The sequence below is a fragment of the Cyanistes caeruleus genome, chromosome 1 (genome assembly GCF_971803275.1).
Source record: "Cyanistes caeruleus chromosome 1, bCyaCae1.hap1.1, whole genome shotgun sequence".
NCBI lineage: Eukaryota > Metazoa > Chordata > Aves > Passeriformes > Paridae > Cyanistes > Cyanistes caeruleus.
In genome coordinates, this window is record NC_141701.1 from 6,211,824 (window position 1) to 6,232,934 (window position 21,111).

The window sequence follows — 21,111 nt, forward strand, 5'->3', positions numbered from 1 at the left end:
TGCTTTCATTCCCACTTTCCCAGGACAGTCACATGGAATAACTAGCCAGTAAATACCACATCAAATGGGCAGTAGCATAAGTTGCTCTTCATGGTAGAGCAGTATTTTCACTTTCCTCAGATAGAAGGCAACTAGTACAGAGACCTATTTCTATTAACAGCATATGGCTACTTGAAATAATCCACAAAGGCAGTGAGACCAGCTCTGGAAAGCTAATGATGAACAGAGACAAGGGAACAGAAGGACTTTGGTAAGTAAACCTTGCTACCTGCTTGCTTTGTGTGCCTGCTCAGTAAATCTCTGCTCATCTGTGTTACTCTGGAAGTACCAAGGTTGCTGACACCGAGTTTCAGGAGGTAAATTCCTAAGGTGCTTAATGCCCTTCTCTTGAATGTGTCCCAGTTTGGTAAATCCCAATTAATTTAAATGTTAACCAAATCAACAATCTCTCATGGTGATCATCTCCCTGTATCTCTCGGTCTGGTAGAAAGGCTTGGAGTATCCCTTACAGATCTGTCCTGGAGCACAAAACATAAAGATGTTACAACATCCTTTCATCCAACACGTCAGTACTTAGAGCACTCACAGAGTTTTGAGAGATTTAACTTCTTCTTCTGCTTAAAGGTAACATAGAATTCCAAATCTGAGGTGAAGAGATTAAGTACCTGGTATTGCTCAGAAAAGCACTGTGGAGTAGCTCCCCTTCTGTAGTTTATTGAAGTAGTTTCACTTCTTTTTAAATAGTGACAAATTATTTAGGTTAAAAGAGAGTGTGATATTTTTGCTAAATGGTAAATCTCCCCTTTGGATAAAGAAGGGAAAACCTTTCTATCCTTTGTTTTATTGAGCACCTAAGGGAGAAAATATAAATTAATGAAGTGTTAGAGGCAGGTGGAGAGAGTTCTGTTTAGTCACCGGGTTCACGTAGTATTTTTAGACTATCTCCAAAAGTCCAGCTTCAACATGAGGTGCACACTACTTCCAAAGCTGCTCTCAGTATTTCATGGAACAAAAGCCCTTTGAGCAGATTGAGGTGAGGAGATGTGGATTAAGATCAATAGAAGCAGGGCAAGGGAACTAATCTTCAGAGTCTGCCATGTGATTGTGAATAGTTTATTCATTGAATTTTTGAATGAAAGACATCACTGTGACTGCTCCAGCTGTCCTTTGTAAGGAGCCTGGATACAGAAAATACAGTTTGAAGTGCTTATGCTTCCCTTGTGTTTTCTCCATGAAAACTTCTTTGGTAACACTGGAAGAGGAATTGCTAACTTTTGTGTCCTCCCTGGGTTAGATATCATTTAGACCTTCAGCTACTGACCCCTCAAAGCAAAACACTGTACCTGAGATACAAAGGACACAGTGACTTAAGTGTGTGGAGTCACTCCTCTTATTTCTGGGGCACTGTGGATAAAACAGGAGCAAAAGAAGGAATTTGCAGCTTGTGATTTTGAGGGCTCTCATCCTGAAATTCTGTTGACTCACAGTTCAGCATATGCAAGCACAGAGCATGTTGCTGGCAATTATATGTATCTTAATGTCCAACAAAACACTGGAATGTGTAGGTAGCTGGAAGGAAACACCTGGTCTGTTCAGCCCAACTCAGCACTCTACACACTAGGAAAGGTCAAATAAGTGTTGCTTTTAGATGAGTCTGCAGAAGGTTTCTGGCATAGCTGCAGTTGCTCTGATACACGTGTGTAAATACACATTGCTGCAGTACAGAGGTAACAGTACTTGTAGTCTTCATGTGCAAAAGGGAGATCAGAGATGGTTTTGTCTTCAGCTCCTGCAGGATGAAGGAATTAGCTGTTGGAAAATACAGCTAATACAGGAAAATAGCAACAGCTTCTAGTTAATCATGTGTTAGCTACACCTTAGCCCTCAAAATGGATCCTGTGTAACTAAGGGTGGGTGAATCAACTGCAGGTGACAATTTCAAAGAGAAAAAACTGAAGAGGTAAACAAGAGGAAGACATATGTGGTCCCAGAGTCATTCTGGAGTAATTTCTACTGCTGTGTTCCCCCCCACCACCACAATATTAGTGATAAATATGCTTTTAGCTGTCTCTTACTTGCTTCTGCTGTAGGCTCAAATCCATGAGATATGCAGGAGAAAATGACAAAATTAATTAACCAGACCTACTAAATAAACATTCCACTTGAAAATAAGGTTTGATCTTTATGTTTAATCTAATAGCTAAAAATTAATCTATTTCAAGTTCAAGAACTAAAGCTAGCTGTGTTCAAGTTTGTGTGTTTCACTGAGATTTCTAGTTTTTGCAATAACAAAGTTGTGTGAATTTTTGTTTGTCCTAGCAGGAAATGAGTTTTTAGCTCTACCTGTGGGCATACAATTGATTTCTCACCATACTGGTGTGCTGATCACCCTGTGCTAATTGGCACCCTAAGAAGTCAAATTAAAGAGGGAGGAGGGTTATTCTCTCATGCCTGGGAGCAGTTTCCCCAGGATCAGACCAGACCGTGCTGGCAGAGCAGCACGATCAAGGCAGGCTGTGTAAATGCCTGTGCTGTAACCTCTTTTGAAGAGTTACAAGGTGGGTCCTCAGGGATTCAGTATATTAATTTACCCTGCCCTAAATTGACTCTAATCTACTTCACGGTATTATTGATCTGAATGTTAAAGTCATTAGCCTCAGCATTTAGCTGAGGACATGAAGACTTCCACTGAAGTTAACATCACCTGGTCAAAACATAACCATAACATCACCTCACATACATGTGAGACAGAAACCACTTCTGGACTTCCCATGAATTGATCCAAAAAAAGATAATATCTCTGCATTGAGGCCTTGGTTCCCACACGTCACACTTGTTCTATATACAGTCATGTCTCCATGGTAAGCTGCTTTGAAATTTTTATTTTTTTTTTTTTACCAAGTCAGTAGCAAGCTAATGGGAAACCAGGAAGGTGAGAAGTTTTGAAGAGAAGCTATTTTAACGAGAAGATAGAAATTCTTATATCTGAGTGGCCAAATAATTTGGTATAGTTTATCTTCTACTCTGAGCTTTGGGCTGATAAATAGGCAGGTGCTCCTGGAAATGTATTTTGAAGTAATGAGTAGCAATGTATCCTGAGCACCTCTCTGATACTCTGGGCACAAGGACAGTGGGATTTGGGGCTCAGAAATTCCACTTAGCCCAAGAGAAGCTGAGGCTCAGCCCCATTCATTTGAAATCATGGGGTAGGATGGAAATGTTAAAATTAACAATTGAAAGATGTGAATAATTGGCTCTGTGAGCTGGGACTTGTCCAGAGCCCATAATATTTGGAAATTCTCTTAAGCCCTACAGCATGAGATTTAGTGTCCTTTCTTAATAGTTTGTCCGAGTGAATTATTTTAATTAAAAATTTTAATCATCAATAAAAATAACTGTGGATGCTTCTGGTGTATATGTACATCTTCTGTCCCATTTAAAATTCTGCCATTTTTGGCCTTATTCCCATCCTACATCAATTAATTACAGTTTAATCACATGGGTGAATTAAAAATGACATTCCTTTGATCTGCCTTTCATTCCTCACCTCTTAATTTCTTTGAACAACTATCTGGACACATGAGAAAGGAAGAACCTTCTCCAGAGCATTCATTATCCTATATTATTTTACCACATCCCATCCCAGCCATCTGCTTTCTCAAATGCAAAATTGCAGCCTTTCAGGGGTTAGAATTTAGAGTAGTCTGCAATGTCCTTTGAAAAAAATGGAACACTCACATCTCTCATGGAAAATCTTCCCATGAACAGCAACTGCTGTTGCATTCAGCTGTGAGCTACTGCACGTATTTGTATGCTACTTTAATCTTCATGATTCTCACTCGTCTGGGTCATTTGGTTGGAAGGGATGTAGGTGCTGACAGCAACACTGAGGCTGAGCTTGTCTCTGATTTACATGTTGGCTCTCACTGCCTCATCTGCTCACTGCAGTTTGCTACACCTCAGGCTTCTCCAGGAGCAGAAATGTGTGTGTCCTGGTTATTTGTTTTTCTGTGTAGGGATCTTCTCTGACACAGACCTTCACTCCATAGCAGTGCCCACACCAAAATCAACCAAAAATCTTAAGCAGAGCAGATGATTTAACTGTTTCCCTCCTTCCTGGCTCTGCTCCCACGTGACTGATAAAATCTTAAATAAAGCCTATGACACAGGAATTACTTTTAAAGCAAGTCTTTAATCCATCACTTCATTCACACACACACACCTGGAAGTTCTCAAGGCCAGGCTGGATGGAGCTCTGAGCAACCTGGTCTATGAAAGGTGTCCCTGCCCATTTCAGGGGATGTGGACGAGGTGATCTTTCAGGTCCCTTCAAACCCAGACCATTCTGTGATTCTGAGTCTATGACTCAAGTTCTGTTACATAGGTGAGGGTTTGAAACTGTGTAGGTGTATTCCCAATAAAAAGATGCTGTTCTGGGTTGCAGTATTGAGCTGTCACCAGCTGGTTTGGGACTGTGACTGGAATTCCTGTGGCCCTGCAGCTTTGGGATACAGAGCCCCAATGATGTGCTTTCCTTTGAAAGCAGATATTGTGGGTCTGGGCTGTGCCAGCTGAAGGATCAAGAACTTGAGAAGGAGACTGTATGGCTGCTTTCCTAAAAAGGGAGAGCTCTTCCACACTCTTCCCAGGTGTCAAGTTAGATGGAGAGCCATGCTTCAGCCCTCAATTACGGAGCTATGAAGAATAGGATGTGCAAATACACTAAGACAATTGGGAGTCTGAGACCTTGCTTAATGAAATTAGGGTAGAGATAACTGCCTATAAATATACTTGGAAGAAAAGAAAGGTAGCACCACAGAGGGAACAGAGGTAGTTAAGCTAAGTAATAATGCACATTAGTAAATAAATGTTGGAAATTAGAAGGATTCTTTTTTTTTAACCAGTGAAAGTGCACACAGGTAACCCTCTCTGAAATTATCCAGAAGATCACAGTAAGGAAGAAATTAAATCCTGCAGAGGGACAAAAATTGACAGATTTATCTTCTCTGTCCTTCTGTTTGTTAAAAAAACCTAAAACCAGACCAATCTGCTTCTATGTGACTGAAACTTGAAAAGCTAGGACAGTGATAATGAGGTGGGGACACAAATGCTTGAAAATCGTTTGAGGAGTAAAAAAATAAAGAGCTAAAGGTTAAAAAAAAAAAAAAAAAAGTTTGAAATGCGTTTCTTTGGAAATACGACCTGCCCTCACAGCAGGGAGCAGAAAGGAACAGCTCAGCACCTGAGACTGGAAAATGCAGAAGGAACACAATAAATGGCAAGTCCTGGCACGAGGCGCTTGCGTGGTTGTGCAGAGAGGGCAAGAGGAAAAGTGACATTGCCCGGGAGCAGAGCAGCTGATAGCATCGGTGTTTGCACATCACTCATTAACACCAGCACCTTCTTGCCAGGTGCTGCTTTGTTTCAGGGCTGCAGAGAAGGGCTGGACGCAGCCCTGTCACCGTGGTGTTCTTTTTATCCCTAAACGGAAGATTTCTAAATTAGAAAGAACTTCAGCTGGCAAAATCCTTTTGATTTCAGGAAACACAACAGCTCTCCTGATTCAGGTGTAACAAGCAGCCCTGATGCTTCTTTTATTCCCCAAAACTGCTGCATGTTGTTGAAAACACAGAAAAAAATATTACAAAAGACACCAGAAGCCTGCTGTATAGTTTCATTCTTGGTTTTTTTGTTGTTTTTTTTTTTTTTTTTTGCTTTTCCAAAGAATTTACTTACTTACAGCTCCAACTTCAGATCTTAGACTCTCAGTTTCTCAAACATCAGGTCTGACATGTAAACAGAAAGCAAACTAGTTCTGTTCCACATAAGAGAAAGAAATAAAAAGAAAACAACAAACACACCTGAATGCCATTTTTTCCAGATCTAACTAAGGCTGGCAGTCACCAGGGTCATTTATGTGTTTTAACAGGATCTTATTATTGCAAAATGTAGTTATCTCAAAACAAAATTTTATTCAGCTGCTATTCCCATCGTTCTGATTTTAGAAGAAGAAACAAAACAAATCCAAGCTTCAAAATGATGCAGATAAGTGAAATACCTTGATGTGAGCCAGCACCTGCAGCAGGACGAGCTCACCTAATGCTGCCAGTGATGCTGTGGGTGTAGATGAATATGTATGCACATGTTTGGGATCTTAGTCCTTCCCACCACTTAACATAATCTAGATTGTGGTGGAGCTTCTCCTATAAACACTCTGCCTCCTAAGGCACGTATTTTTGTTTTTAAGAGACGCCACCCAGAAGAGCAAGCTTGCTGAAACTGGTAAGTTACTTGAACTAGGAAAGGATGAAGATAGAGAAAAACAGATTTAGAAAGGAAAAAGAAAAAGTTATTTTGCATTTGAATAGGAAAAAGTGATAAAAGTAAGGCTTGGAAATAGATGTTGCAGATCAATATTGTTCTCTGTGCAAGGAGACATCTCAAATCTCCAAGCTGTCTGTCAGTCTTGACGTTTGCTCATTATTGTGCAAAATTTTGCTTATTGTCTTCCTGTAATTGAAATGCATTGAAGACTCCTCTTTGAGTGAGATGACAAGATCAGCTGTCAAAAGCTGACAAAAAGGAGGTGAAATACCACATAAACTGTAACTTCATTAATGTATTGTCTTCCCCATGATGATGGCATTGTATTCTCACCATCCGATTGTTTCAGTTGTCTAGTTGAGACAAAGGTAACAGTGTAAGATACTTACTGATAAATAAGGGTTGTATGAAGCTTCCAAAATATTATTTCTTTTTGTACAGCATGTGGAAATTGGGATGTTAGTCTATGAGCCTTCCTTCAGGACCTTGGTATATTAGTATCCATAATGAGGCATGATGTAATAAAGCCTTGTTGAAACAAATTATTCAAACAAAATGAAAAGAGTAATCTGTTTGTTTATTTGCTGATTCCCTGCTTGAATTTCCAGCTCAGTGGCCTGTGTAAAGTTGCCCTGTAAGTTATGGGTTTGTACACAGTTGTATTATGCTAATCATAGAAATGGAATTAGACTTTCTAATGTGAGACTATTCAGATTTGTTTGAGGGGGGTTTTTCTGTCTTCCTGGTAAAATCATCTGTATGTTTGCTGCTTCTGGAGTAGCAGAAATTATTCCAGAGAGTAGCTGGAAAAGGAGGATTGCTGTAGTGGTAGATGGTTGTGGTGAAGAGCTAAGGGAGGAATAATGATACAGTCTGTGGAAGTGTAGGTTGTTTGTCTTGGTTGTTGAGATTTTTTAAGGTGTTTTTGTATGGCTCATTTGAATTTCCTGGAGTGACACTGGGACAGCCACAGCAGAATCATTTCCAGAAGGAACAGAATTGTGGGGAGGTACTCGGATGGTTGCACAGGCTGGTTGTGTCAGCAGTGCTAGCAGAGGAGCAGGATGCAGGCAGAGGAATGGGTGGCATCCAAAAGAGACCATTAAAATGTTTTTTGTTGTGGAGGGGTGTCTCACAAGAGAAAGATAATTGACTCTGCTCCCAGGGAAGGCATCTGCTCACCTTCCCCCACAGCAGAATGACTAAACTTTACATCCTGTTTGACTCACCTGATGTCCTGGCCTCTGTGGAGCTTTTGCATATCTTTTATCTGGCTTGGCTGTGGTTTGGAGGTTCTCTTATTCTGGGTGAGCTCCTTGCTGCTGGGAGCTCAGGCAACTCCTTCCACAGACTCTTCAATGTGCATAGCTCTTGTTTGTTGGACTTGGCACACACCCTTCTAATCAAAGGTAATGTCAGGGAGAACTTGCTGGAGTGTTTAAACACAGTGAAATGTGTGTGAAAGGAGACACTTCAAAGCATGTTTGAAATGATGAATGTTTTGAATGCTTTCTGATGTTGCACTCCATAGAAACTGCCAGAGATGAAGGGGCATGGTAAGAGCTACTGAAGGAAGGTAGAAGGTTGTGGGTGCCCTCCTGGGTGTTTGGGATGTCCAATAGTGAGCTGGGATGCTCTAGCAGCTCTAATCTTGCCTAGTTTCTTTTAACTCTCCTCTGGAGATCAGACCTTCCCTGATAAGGTATTCTTTAGCCCTGTCATCTCTCCTGCTGATATTTATTTACAGATTCATTAAGTACTATTTTCCATAGTTAGTTTGACTGGGGACTGCTCAGCTCTGATAGAAGATTGTATTAAAGCTCATATAATCCCTGCTTGGTTTATTTGTTTGCAGAATAATTCTGCAATCATGTTAACTTAATAAGACATCTTTTAATATTCTGCTCCTCCTGTGTTTCTGTGATCCTAGTGGAAGTCTCTACTGGGACAGCCTGTAGGAAAAGATATGGATGCTAGCTTTGGAGCAGGCTGCAGGGAACTGCAGAAACTGCAGGCCCATGGCCTCTCAGTCCTGCCTGAGAAGCTAGCCTGGGAATTCAAAGGAGGATTTCAAAACAATCCTCAGAGACAGAAAACAACTGCCAGGTGCTGTTTGTCTGTCCTCTTGTTCTCCTTGCAGGAGGGAGTCAGGGGGGTTGTGTGCCCCTGACCAATGATGGTAATGTAGCACTTTGCTAACCAATAAGAGTTTCTTTTCTGTACTTTCCACGTATCTGTCTATAAGACAGGCCTGAAGCAATAAACCAGAGAATTCTCGTGTTGAAACTCCCTTGAGAGTTCGTGTCATTCTTTAAAGCCGTTCCCAATCAGAACGACAAAAAGATACTGCTTCAAGCCCCAAATTATTGCACTTCTTTCAGACCCTCTGCCATTTCCCTGTAACAATGAAATCAGTGGAATGGACTCTGGCATTGGAAAGGTCCAGGTGCTCCCTGGGAATGGGATCTAAAGCAAGCACTTGGACTTTTTTTTTTAATTGCTTTGTTTAATTCAGGATATGAACTAGGTAGGATTTATGGGATGAAATCCTGGCATCTGAAGACTATTTATTGGCTCTGGTAGTAGCAGATACCGCTGTTTCACAGGCCCCTCACTTGGGTGTTGATTGTTCTGCTGTCTGAGTTATTCATGCAGAGCTGGGTATGACACAAGACCTGTAGGAGCCCTGCTCTCCTCTGGAGTAACAGCTGGAGGGAAGCCTGGTGCATCTTCAGTGGCATCAGACATCTTCATGTAGGCAGCTCTATCCTGCCATGGGTCAGAAGCCCTCTGATGTAAAAGCACTCCCTCTTTTGCCATAGAGGAATCTTGTATTAAAGTAAATTCTATCTAAATTTGATAGCTCATATTTTAGATTGCATATACAGAGTGAAGAACAGTGCTTCTGATGTCCACAGCTGTGGAGAGGCTGTGGGGACTAACAACCAACACAGCTATTCTGGAAGAACAAAAATGGATAAATATGTGAGGTTTTAATACTCTGAGCAGAGTAAAATGTGTTGCTCTTCAGTACTGAAAGGGGCTTACAAAAAGGAGGGAGAGCAACATTTAACACAGGCAGATAGTGATAGGACAAGGGAGGCTGGTTTTAAACTGGAAGAGGAGAGATTTAGGTTAGGTGTTAGGAGGAAGTTTTTTACTGTGAGGATGACAAGGCACTGGCACAGGTTTCCCAGAGAAGCTGTGGATGCTCCATCCTTGGAAGTGTTCAAGGCCAGGTTGGATGGGACCCTGAGCAGCCTGGTCTGGTGAGTGCCATCCCTACCCCTGACAGGGGTTTGGAACTAGATGATCCTTAGGATTCCTTCCAACCCAAACCATTCTATGATGACTCTATGTTATTCGACATTTCTGTAAATGCCTTTTCAATTTAGAATAACAAGCAACCATATAATCAGAAGACTGTGTAAAATTCCTTTCTTATCTGAAGTTTCAGAAAAAAAACCCAGAAAACAAACAAACCCAAACACATGGAAAATAATATGAATAAAGTAGGGGAAGCAGCTGAAACCCTGTGGGGTTGGTTTGCTGGAAAGCTTTCCTGGGCACTATACTTTATTTCATAAGCGTCTTGTAATGCAAGGTTGGGCTGTGTTGTCATGGAGACTTTCAGGTTACCTCATCATTCTGCTAGCAAAGACAAATTTCAGAGAGGTTGTCATTGTACTAATTTAGTCACGAGACCTGACTTCCCACCTTAAAAACTGAAGGTTTTATGCCTTCAGTCCCTATCTTTGTTTACGATAAATCTTGTTTATGCCATTACAGGCATAAGAGTGGTTGCATGTTCTTTTTTGAAGCTGTCTTCATGTGAATTCACAGTGCACAGCACAATAAATTAGTGTGAAGAGGGATTTATGGCCAGGCTGAGAAAAGCCTGCAGAAAGACTTCAGTCTGAGGAAGGGAGAAATTTGCACTGCCATTGTCAGAAACCTGGTGGACTGTTTGCTCTGTCAGGTGGCACAGACTGCCCAGAGCCTGGGGAGGAATCATCCAGACACTGTGTATGTGATGTCTAAGCAAATACCTGGATAGCATCGTTATTTCTCTCTGTGGTGATTCCAGGTTCAGTACTGTGACCAAAACATCTCCAGCTGACACTGGAAATGATGAATTTGAATGCATTCTGTTGCAAAGTGGTTTGTGTGTATTGGGCTTTTTCTGCTCTCTGCTTACCTCTTCTTCAGATGGGATTTGCCCTGCAGTTAATTGGCAAAATAGATTTTACTCCTGGTGTGAGCAGGGTTGGCCTCAGGCAGCTGTCCACCTATAAGGGTTTAAGAGGAAAAATCAACACCTAACTGCCACAATCAGCTTCCAAGCATGATTTTTGCTCTGACCTGTCTCTCCACTTTTCAACTCCCCTCACCTCAAGGTTGCTGATCCACTCCAACCCTCAGTTTTAGGAATTCATCAATCATTCCTTGCTTCATCCCTGGCATTCCCTTCAATACCCCCTCAAACCTTCAGGATGCTCTTGCTCTACTTTGTGTCTCTCTGTTTTTCCTGTCATCTCCCTCCTGCAGGAAACCATGGAGGTTATCAGATGCTGCTGGTATTAGACAGTAAGGAATAATTTTCAGGGATGCCAGTCTCTATCTCTGCCCTTCCTTGGGAATTACGTGTAGGTGGAGGTGACAAATGACATGAAGCCCTCACAAAGCTATTTCAGACAGACAATGTGGGAAGAAAATGGACCTCTGGTTGTCTGGGTTGCTGTGTCCTGTCTGCTGTCCCTTGGATTTATTTCACCTTTGTAGGATATAATGATTGCGTGAAACCTATTTTAGGCTGATGTTCTGAAAGGACTCTTTGTCCCCATGACTGGTTTTTTTTTTGTTGTTTTTCTGGGGGGGGGGGGGGGCAGGGGGTGTTGCTTTTTTGTTGTTGTTTCTTTTTTTCTTGTCCTCAGCTAGAGGTAAATAAAAGGATGTTTTTGGACTGTTGTAAAGGGTCAAATGGTGAGTGGACAGCCTTATCTCATTTTTCCAAGTCAGTTGATCTCAGGACTGATAAAAGATACCCCTACTCTCCTATTTCATGGAGCAAGGGAGTTACACTTTATCTACTTGATAAAAAATACCTTTGCTTTCCCCTTCTGAATGATGCTTTTTTCCATGTGGAAAGATTGGGGTGGAATCAAAAAACCCCACCTGACTGTAGAGAGATAAAAGATTCTCCAATGGTCAAAGACTCTTCCCTTCCTTTTTTGCCTTCTATTCTTTTCTTTCAAGCATTTCCCCAGATTTTTAATCCTCCTTTGGATTTTTCCAGCACCCCAAACACACCATGCTGTAGGAGGGAGGCTGGGTTCTTTGTAGGTTGGTTGTGATTGCTGAGGTTGGAACAACACCCAAATCTTCACTGTCCAGGGCTAAGGAAATAAGGGCAAAATTTGCCTGCTAAAGAGATGATACATTTTGTGAATCTCCCTGTGGTTCCTTTTTAGCTTCATCTCATGGTGCTGGATGCATTGGCATTGCTGAGAGAAATGTCCTTAACAAAAGGATCTAGGAAGGCCCTGCCATTCTTGAATCTCCAGACTCTCCCAGGAACTGATAAATTGCTGTTAAGTCTTCTGGGACCTGCCACTGGTATTCCCACACATAGTTTCCCACAGGTTTGAAATGGCACCAAATAGAGGAGGTCACCTCCATGGGAGGGACAGTCAGCTCTAAACTGTCACACTGATTGCTTCTGCAGATCACCTTGGCTTCTCCCAGCTTAAGTCAGCAGACACCTGTCAATTTACATTCCCTGGGAATAGATCCCAGAGAATGCCATGTTCTGCTGAACAGCCTCATCCCATTCATTGTTACATCAGTGTTCAGCTTCAAGAAATACAATGAGGTAGGGAGGGAAGTATTTGATATCTGTCCTGACTTGCAAGTGTGCTGTGCTTTGAGGTAGTGAGAACTCCTGCAGAGGATGGATCTCTGCATTTCTTCTCAAGAGTAGCTAAAGAGCAAACCAAGTACTATGTGTTCTCTCAGTAGTAGGATGCAAAAGCTTTTATGCCTTTATTTTATTTTTTTTTTCATGATATATTCAGGGATTTTCTAGCAGGAAGTGTTTCAGTTGCTGCTTTGCTGTCACATGTCTAAGCTGTGTCAACAAAACAGGTACACAGCAACAAGAGAAACCATAACAACAGGTGATGGTCTCACAAGATCCTGCAAGATCCTAGGCAGATTCTTGAAGCTCTTTTGACATGATACTGTTAAAAAAAGTGTTCTGATTTTAAGTGCTTTGAATTTCAAATGTGTTGCCAGTCCTTTGTCCCACTAAAATTCTTCTAGGTCTCAGGAAAGCTAGGCTGGGCTAAGTGCTTGATGGTTATTTTAAGCAATCTTCTGCATTTAGCAACCTGTCATAAATCTTAAAAATGCCAGCATGCACATTTGTAAAATATGGACATGATGGAGCAGACTGCAGCTTTTAAGGAGTGACAGTAAAGCTACCTCATGTGGCTCTTTACCTGACCCTTGTCTGTCTTCTTCAAATGCAGCACATTAACCAAGCTATTCTACTAATGCAAGGTGTACTTATGGAAAAGGCAGAGATATTTCATAACCCTTAACACCATTCCTCTGCAAGCAGAGATAAAACCTCCCTTCAAATGTATAAAATCCTGCAGTAATCTGTTTCTTTAAGAAATCTTTCAATCTCTTGTATGTAGTTATTGACTAGGATGTCCCAATTGCTTTTGCCTGCAAAGAGCTTGGAAAGAATGGATTAAATGATTTTGTTAATTGCCCACTCTGCTTGGCTCAGATGGGTGCATATGTACCAGTTATATTTATTTGGCAGATGTTCCTTTCCTCTCTCTCCTTTGGACTTGTTGTTCCCTGTTCTGTTACTCAATCAAGGCTTATAGAAAAAAAAGGAATAAATAAAAGAAATTAGTATGATGCTTGAGCACTCTCTACCAGCACAGCAGGGTGGAAGGTACACAAGGAGCCTTGCACATCTGACCTTTCCTTCAGATGCTGCTGTACTCCTTACTAAATAGGAGAGCTGAGGTGGAGAAATTAGGGCCACAGTGATTAAAGGATTGTTTCACACCCATAGGTATCTAAATGCAGAATTCAGGTAACATTTAGGTCATCAGTGTCTATGCAAAACTCATTAATCTGATGTATGCTGTACTTCAGAGCATGTCTACATGGAAGAGAAGTTCTGTTGCCACATTTTTAAAGACTGAGTGTCGTAGTACATGACAGAGAAGTGGCTCAGCTCATATGAGCAAAGAAGTCTGGCCCAGGCTGGGATTCAGAGCTGTCTCTTGAGCAGTGAACAGGAAACTGCTACCAAGCAGATTGCCAGCTCTGACTTTATGTCATGGAATATGGCAATCAGAGCTAAAGATATCAGCCAGAAATGCTTAGAAACCCGCTGTGAGCAGACACAAGTCTTGTGGCTCTCTTAAGCTAACTCTGCAAACCAGTGAGTAACCAGAAATCTCAAGCAGAAAAAAAAAAAAAAAAAAAAATAGAACAGGTTCAGGCAGGATTTGAGGAGTTAATTTCAGACACAAAGATTATGATGAATGAAATGTGTGGATGAATCCCCAGATGAGTTCTGATTTTATTAGTCACTGATCTGAGACTGTAGAACATACATAAGATCACAATGTTGACTTCTGTCCTTTTCTTCTTTGTGTATTCCAGGGAAGAACATATATCTGTAATTTACTGAGACAGGTGCTGTGCTGCCATAGGTTATGGCAGCCCAAGGAAAGTCTTAGGAGTGCATGTAAAATACCAGCTTAGAGCTCTGCCAGCTCGTGTGGGCGAGGGTTTGACCTTCTGTTTTGAGATGCCGTTCTGGATACCAGAACAGAACACGGGCGCTGTGATCATCCACAGCCGCTTCCGAGATGGGGAATAATCTTACACCCTTCTGTCCTTCAGTGAATGAAGCCAAAGGCCAGACACTCTGGCTTCTGTCACCTGAAATCCTGGGAAGATTGCCATAGCACTCTGTTTCATCTTCCTTTCTAGCAGTCAGCTTTACTGCTGCCTGACATAGCACACAAGACACTTCAAAGTCAGACAGCTCTCAGGCAGTCGCACTGGAGAAGTGGCAATGAAATTTCTGTGGTCCCACTGATGCCCCTAACCTAATGATCAGTTTTTTATGTGTCTGTGTAAGTCATTTTAAATACCTGATGCTATTATGGAACACCTACCTGCCAACCTCAATGGGACAACATAAGGCTTAATTAAATGCTTGCAGTGTATTCTGCCATGCTGAGAAGCAAGGTACTGCAGAAGGCAAAATATTATTACAGATGAAAAAGTCTATCACAATCTGGAAAATGGATAAAAAAATTAAAACAGAGTCTAGTACAATTACTTTCTGTTGCACTCTGCAAGCACAGAACTCATGAACTCAAGGAGATTCCTCCCCAAAGGCAGGTCCTTCATTGACACAAGAAGCTGTCTCACACAAAGCAAGTAAATTGTGAGTGTTAGGCAGATACAGAAACAGAAATTGGGAATGATTCTGCCTTTTTTTTCTTTTTTCTTTTTCCTGTGTTTTTTGTGTTTTTGGTTCAAAAAAGATCTTGCGGTGCTCAAGATCTGATCAGGGCAGATAAATTAGTTCTTTTGCCACAGTACTCCTGGCTGGTTTGGGCTCTTTTTTTAGAGCATTATGAGTTTTCACATAGGTTGTAACTAGAGAAGTTTAGGGTTTCAGTTGTATTTGTATATCTACACTGTACATATCTAAATATTCTGTGTCTGGAAACATGAATTCAGTCAGCCAACATGCAGCAGAAGGATTTTGTATAATGTATCTGAAAGGCCCAGGTGTGTCAAAATACCTTCAAGAAAGGTGAAATCTGGCTTGTGCTGAGATCCTGAATTTATCCTTATCTCAGCCACTGAGTCTGAAAATGGCTTGCAGAGAACTCCTCACCCAGGACATGAGGTGGGCATCAGTATGCTGCTTAGATAGTGCTGGGATTTTTTCTGCTGATGGAGATCTTCAGTTTTTGTACATCATATCAGCAAAATGCTCAGATTGCTAAGCATGAGACCCATGGATTCTGCTTGTTCATCCACTCTCCGTGCTGTGACTTGTTTTGCATTTGATATCCTTCTCTGGGTACAGCAACTGGCACAAATGTGTCACTAAGTGGTAGCCATAAAAAAAATCAGCTACTCCTGTCTCTGCTGTCACCAGAGGGGAGCAATCCTAAAGGCAAAAGAAGATAGTGTGAATCATAAGAGGAAAATAAAATTCCCATCTCCTTCTGCACAGTCTCCAGGCATCATTTGTACTCCAGCACAATCACAGCCAGTGGGAAAGCTCTAGATATTATTTCCACTCTTGTTTTTATTAGCAACAATCTGGAATTAGAGCAGTAGGTAGTGTTATCTGTTACAGTGCTGTCTGAGAGCAGATTACAGACATCATGATGGGACACTGGGGCAGATAAAGTGAGGATCATTTGAGGCATATCTCATGTTCTCTTGGTGGGATGGGAAAGCTTGCTTTGATCTTTAATATCTTTCAGGTTCAAAAGCCAACAGGTTCATGTTGCTCAGAAGGCATTAAATGAAACTTTTTTCTGTCCAAGGGGGAGCTATGTAATGTAAATTTTTTGGAAAGTTATGCAGAGTTAGCAGATGGCAGTGGAGAAGGTGAAAGTGATGCTGAAAAACTGGAGTTGTTACAAGCAGCAGTAGGAAGAGATAATGGCTGAAATGGTGGGGTTGGTTGGGGGAAATAGACTTGGACGTGTTGGTAGAGTCAGAAAAACATTAAGATCTGATGTGTGATTAGTGATGTTGAGCTCCAGCACAACCTTCCTGAAGGAGACTTGATTTTAATGGGGAAGCTTCCTGATATTTAATGAAAACTGAGCTTATTAAATTAGTTCTGATTGAGTTTTATTAGAACTTCAAAGCAAAACATCTGCCACTGTTGGCTCTACCAGTACTGAAGAGTTTTATAGGAAAATAAAGCTACAAAAGCAATTAATGTGTGCACTAATGCAGAAGCTGTAAATATTTTCAGTCCAGTCAAAGTATCTTAAATAGCACTTATAGCATTGCTCTTGGTGTTACTCCAAGAAGACAATCATAATTCATGTGAATAGATGTTAAAAGCATCGGTGCTTCTAGAAGCATTTGGAATGATTTGTTCTTCTACACTAGCCTTAATTTTCTGCTTTTTTTTGCTAATATGTGTAGTCTAATCCAGAGTACCCAACCAATAAAGTAAGAAGTCTTGCAGGTAAAAGGCAGGCTGGGGTGTCTCAGTAGCTCAGCTCTCTGCTTCTTGCTTCTTCTTCCTGTCTTCATTTCTGCAGGGAGGAGGTGGGACTGGGGCTGGGGATGATTTGCTGTGGGAGCTGTGCCATGTGCTGAGCTCTGCTTAACCAAACACCCAGCTCACAGTTAGAGCCAGCCCAAATCAGGTGAGCTGGAGGCACCTGCAGTTCTGTGCTTTCTGTTCCTCTGCCCTCATCTCCACTGACTTCCAGGACCACCTGCTCATGTTGGAGCTGAGAAGGAAAGAAAGCGTGGAGAGAGTTGGTGTTCTGGGGAGAGGATGTAGATCTGGAGATGAACTGCTGAGACAGAGATGGTGGGAGGAATTGGGATGGATGGACCTCAGGGTAATGGGAATAATGGACAGTCAGGGAGGTTCACTTTAAAAAAATTGGGAACCACTTGACTAAGAGTTTATTTTTCCTGCCTGGGATGTAGGAATATTCCAGTGGTGTGAACCATGAGTTTTTGCCAAGCACAGACAAATCTTTCTGTGACAAATGCATAAATAAAGTTATTGTTTTCCTGGTATGAGTTTTTAGAAAGCAATCTTCTTTTGACAAATGTAGTAAACCAAATTTTTAAGCTGTTTGAGTCCTTCACTTCAAACATTTATTGCTAAATTTCTTTGCTTTTTATCTTTGTGTTCAATTTAGCGTGTTCACGCACTAACTGAAGTATATTTTGTAAAGTGAAGGATCTTATAAAAATACATTCCATGGTGTGTTATGTATCCTGAATTTGGGTCTGAACAGAAACTGAAACCATTTCAAGAAAAACTTGAGAGTTCATTAGTAACAAAGATGAACTAGCAGAGATGAAGATAGACACATTGAGAAGGGACAGAAATCAATGAATGTTGAGATACTTGTGTTTGTCTGGGGGGGATTTCTTCTGCAAGCAGCCATAATCAAGTGCTCTAATTTCAGAGTTGTCAATCTAAAGTGTTAAGAATTATCAGAGCCAAATTATCTTGGTTTTTTTTTTCTCCTACTTTTTTAGGGATTAGATTTGAAAGATTTTTCTCTAACAGTAAGTATTAAGTATGCTATATGTGAACAGAACCTTCACTTCAGATCTCTGTTTCTACAGTGGGGTATTCTAAGAAAAAAGGCAAATATTGTCAGATTGTAAAAGAATATAGCTAATGTGTAATAGTAGTACTGCAGTTTGTTCGAACTTCAACAAAATAATTACTAACTAAAGCTAACCTATGTGTTTCATCAATGACAGCTGCTAATGATGCAGAGAAATAGCTCTCAAAGAGAGTATATGCATGTACAGCCACGTGCCCTGGAGAGCAGCTGTGCACAGTAATGACCAACACACGTGCTGTGCCTGTGGTGAACTCAACCTGCATTTAAATGGCAATGATTGCTGCAGATTTATCATGGTAGAAAAGCAAGTCAAAAGCTGAAAGCTTGGTTGAACATATGACTATGTGAACAAGTATGTGAATGAGGAAGACAGTCTTCTACACTAAGTTTGTCATTGGGGTAAAGGCAACAGTTCAGAACTTAATAAAAATGAAAATTTAAAAAAGAAAAAAAAAGAAAAAAACAAAAAAAACCCACCCCAAAACATCATGTAAACAACAGTGCTTTTTTTGATAGCTACACCTTCATACAAGTTTGATATGGCTATCTAATCTGTTCCAGACATCCTTTCATATTAAATGTCTCAGTAATGGAAGGTGATTTCCACGTTTCCATTACTGCTATGAAGATCTAGTACATAATCAGTATGAAGTACAAGCAAAACAAGTATTAATGACCATATTAATGAAAAAAAAAAAAAGCTAGAGAGATAGAGATTGCAGTTTCCTATTTATTTTGTGTGTTTAAATTCCATTGTACCGTGTGGAGCATTCTTCAGAGTTCTCTAGAAAAAAAAGAATAAGAAAAAAATTACATGAGAGACTTAAATATGACTTGTGAGACTTACTCTCAGTCATTCTTAACTCAAACCCAGTCTCATTTTTTGATTGAGGAAGAGGTTTTATTGTCTTATATCTGTGAAGAAGGAGAGTATGGACGTATCAGAAAGGACCCCAAAAACTTGGTCCCCTTGTCTTTGTTAAAAAGGCTTTTGGCAAAAAGTCATTATTAGAACCACAGCATTCCCTTAAACAACATTATTTTGCAAAGCTCAAAAACTAAGGAAAATGCTGACTAAATAGCTTTTTTCAGAGCTAATCTGTCTCAGGAAGTTGTCTGGAACGTCTTTTCCCCATGGAGTTTCTTCAGAGCAGTATTTTTTATGTTAGTTAGCATATGTGTGCTTAGGACTGAGCTTGGAGGAGCATCAAAAGGTCACTTGGAGCAGGAAGAGCGTCAGTGGAGGGGGTTGGGAGAGTTGTACTGGCTGTCCATGTTGGCTGTCAGCTTGAAATAACTTTCCTGTACAGCCCAAGATCTGATCATGGACAAAAGTAGGTTGGGAGAAATTTGTCTTTACCATTGCAGGCACAAGGAGGATGCAGTTTTCTATGTCTTTTCATAGAATCATAGAATGGTTTGGGTTGGAAGGGACCTTAAAGATCACCTGCCATGGACAGGGGCACCTTCTGCCACACCAGGTTATTCAAAGCCCTGTCCAATGTGGCCTTGAGCACTTCCAGGGAGTCATGACTTCTCTGGACAACAACCTGAAATCTTCTGATTCATTGTGTTGTGTGCTAAAGGGAGCAAGAACTGCATTAGTTTCTGTATTTATCAGAATTAAAAATGGTTTTTTTCTGCATTTTTGGGGACCTATTTGAAGTCATTCAGCTGTAGGTGTATCCTTAGTGAAATAACAGTGGGTTTAACCTCACCCTCAGACTAATAGCTTGCATGTAATACACTCTTTTACTCTGAGGAAGCATCTTTGCAGGGGAAAATCTTTTGAAAGAACTCGTATTTCTTACACAATTTTTTCACTGTGTTGTTCTGGCAGGGGTTCTTTTACTACTGCATCTCAAAGATCTTGAGAAAGTTCTGGCTGTATCATGCTCAGTGCCTTGCCACAGGCGATAATCCTGTGATAGCCTGAAATTCATAAATCTGTCATGTGCCAGCCCAACATATCCAAATATCATGGGAGTTCCACGTCTGTGTGTGGGATAAAGAGCACATCCAGCATGGGATTGTATCATTATACATTTGTGTTGCAAGAGCTCACACTAAAAATCTACAGGTATCTTAGCACAGGGCTGTGTGAAAAGCAAAAACAGTTCTTGAAACATTAAAAAAAAAAAGAAAATAATCCCCTCTTTTCACAAATTTACAGAACATGTTCATCACCTTGCTGTAGATCCTATTAATCTTTTATATTGTGATTGTAAAACTATCTCCCTCCTTGAACCAAAGCTAAAATCCTCCTCACAGGTGAAAAAGCATAAGCTTTAACAATATGAGAAAAATTCATTTTGTATTGCCATCTGCTTCTGGGATGTGATGAGGAAGGGGGTTGATGCTGTACAGACTCTGCCTTTGTGGTTTAGTTAATCCTGCTGTGATAAAGTCCCACATCTGAAGTAGTGACTGTCAGCAGTTCCTCTGCAATAATGCACATTGAATACCAGGTGAACAAAATAATTACAAAGCCAGAAGGAAAATGTAAATGCAGAAATTTCAGTTGTAATATTGCATGTCAGGTTCATGAGAAAATTAAACCTCTGTTCTCATGCCCACTGCTGATTTTCTACCTTTTGGAGACTTTCAGGGGAAACACAGTCCAGTACCGCATGGAAAAAAGGGAGTTTTCCTCATTTCTGTGTCATGGACTTCTGCCATGACCCCTGGCTTGTCATTCAGGCCCCCTTGCTGAAGAAAATGGTTAATTATCTTTAACCAGAATGAGATTTCAACAGCAGATTTGTGTCACAGGCTTCCTTATCCAGCAAATAACAAGCCTGTATGTCCATGCTTAACCAGGATGCCATGAGATGCAACTGCCCAGCTGCTGCCAGGGGAGAGACATAGCACAAGTTCCTTTTATATGCACTTAAATACATCTCTGTACATTATATATATGGATGTCTCACAGATATATGCCCATAAAAAAAGTGTATTTTTCTTCTTCCATGAAACCTGAACTGATTTCTTTGACTGTAATCCTTTGTTCTGACCGTTGTGGGCACTGAGATTTGAAAAGTCAGAAGCTTCATTCTTCTCAAGGAAAGCAGATGACATTTTGGTCAAAGACAGGGCAAGATCTTGTGACAAAAAATCTGAATTTTTATGCCATTACTTGAAGGTGCTGATCTTTGGTCTTCCTGAAAACTGCCACACAAACTGAGAAGAAAAGATCATGAACATTTATTTTAGAAAGCCCTTTGTATGAAACAACAGACTCAGCTGGCCCAGATGCAATCTTAAAAAGGGTCAGTACCATATCTCTTAGAAAATATTTGACCTAGTTCAATGACAGTTTAAAGAATTCAGAGGTAGGAACACATTAAAGAAAAAGGGTTTTCCCTGCTGCACTGAGTGAAAG

General features: G+C 40.8%; 1 protein-coding gene across 6 annotated transcripts in view; it reads left to right on the forward strand.

The window, feature by feature from the left end:
* FAM135B (family with sequence similarity 135 member B) overlaps positions 1 to 21,111 on the forward strand; it is a 286,821-nt gene that overhangs the window by 31,170 nt on the left and 234,540 nt on the right. For 3 of the 6 annotated variants that reach the window (XM_086877994.1, XM_086878004.1, XM_086878011.1), the window contains exon 3: positions 161 to 250. The exons of the other annotated variants lie outside the window; for them this stretch is intronic. The gene's annotated coding sequence lies outside the window, so the exon portion shown is untranslated. The remainder of the gene's footprint in view (positions 1 to 160; positions 251 to 21,111) is intronic. 6 annotated transcript variants of the gene reach the window in all.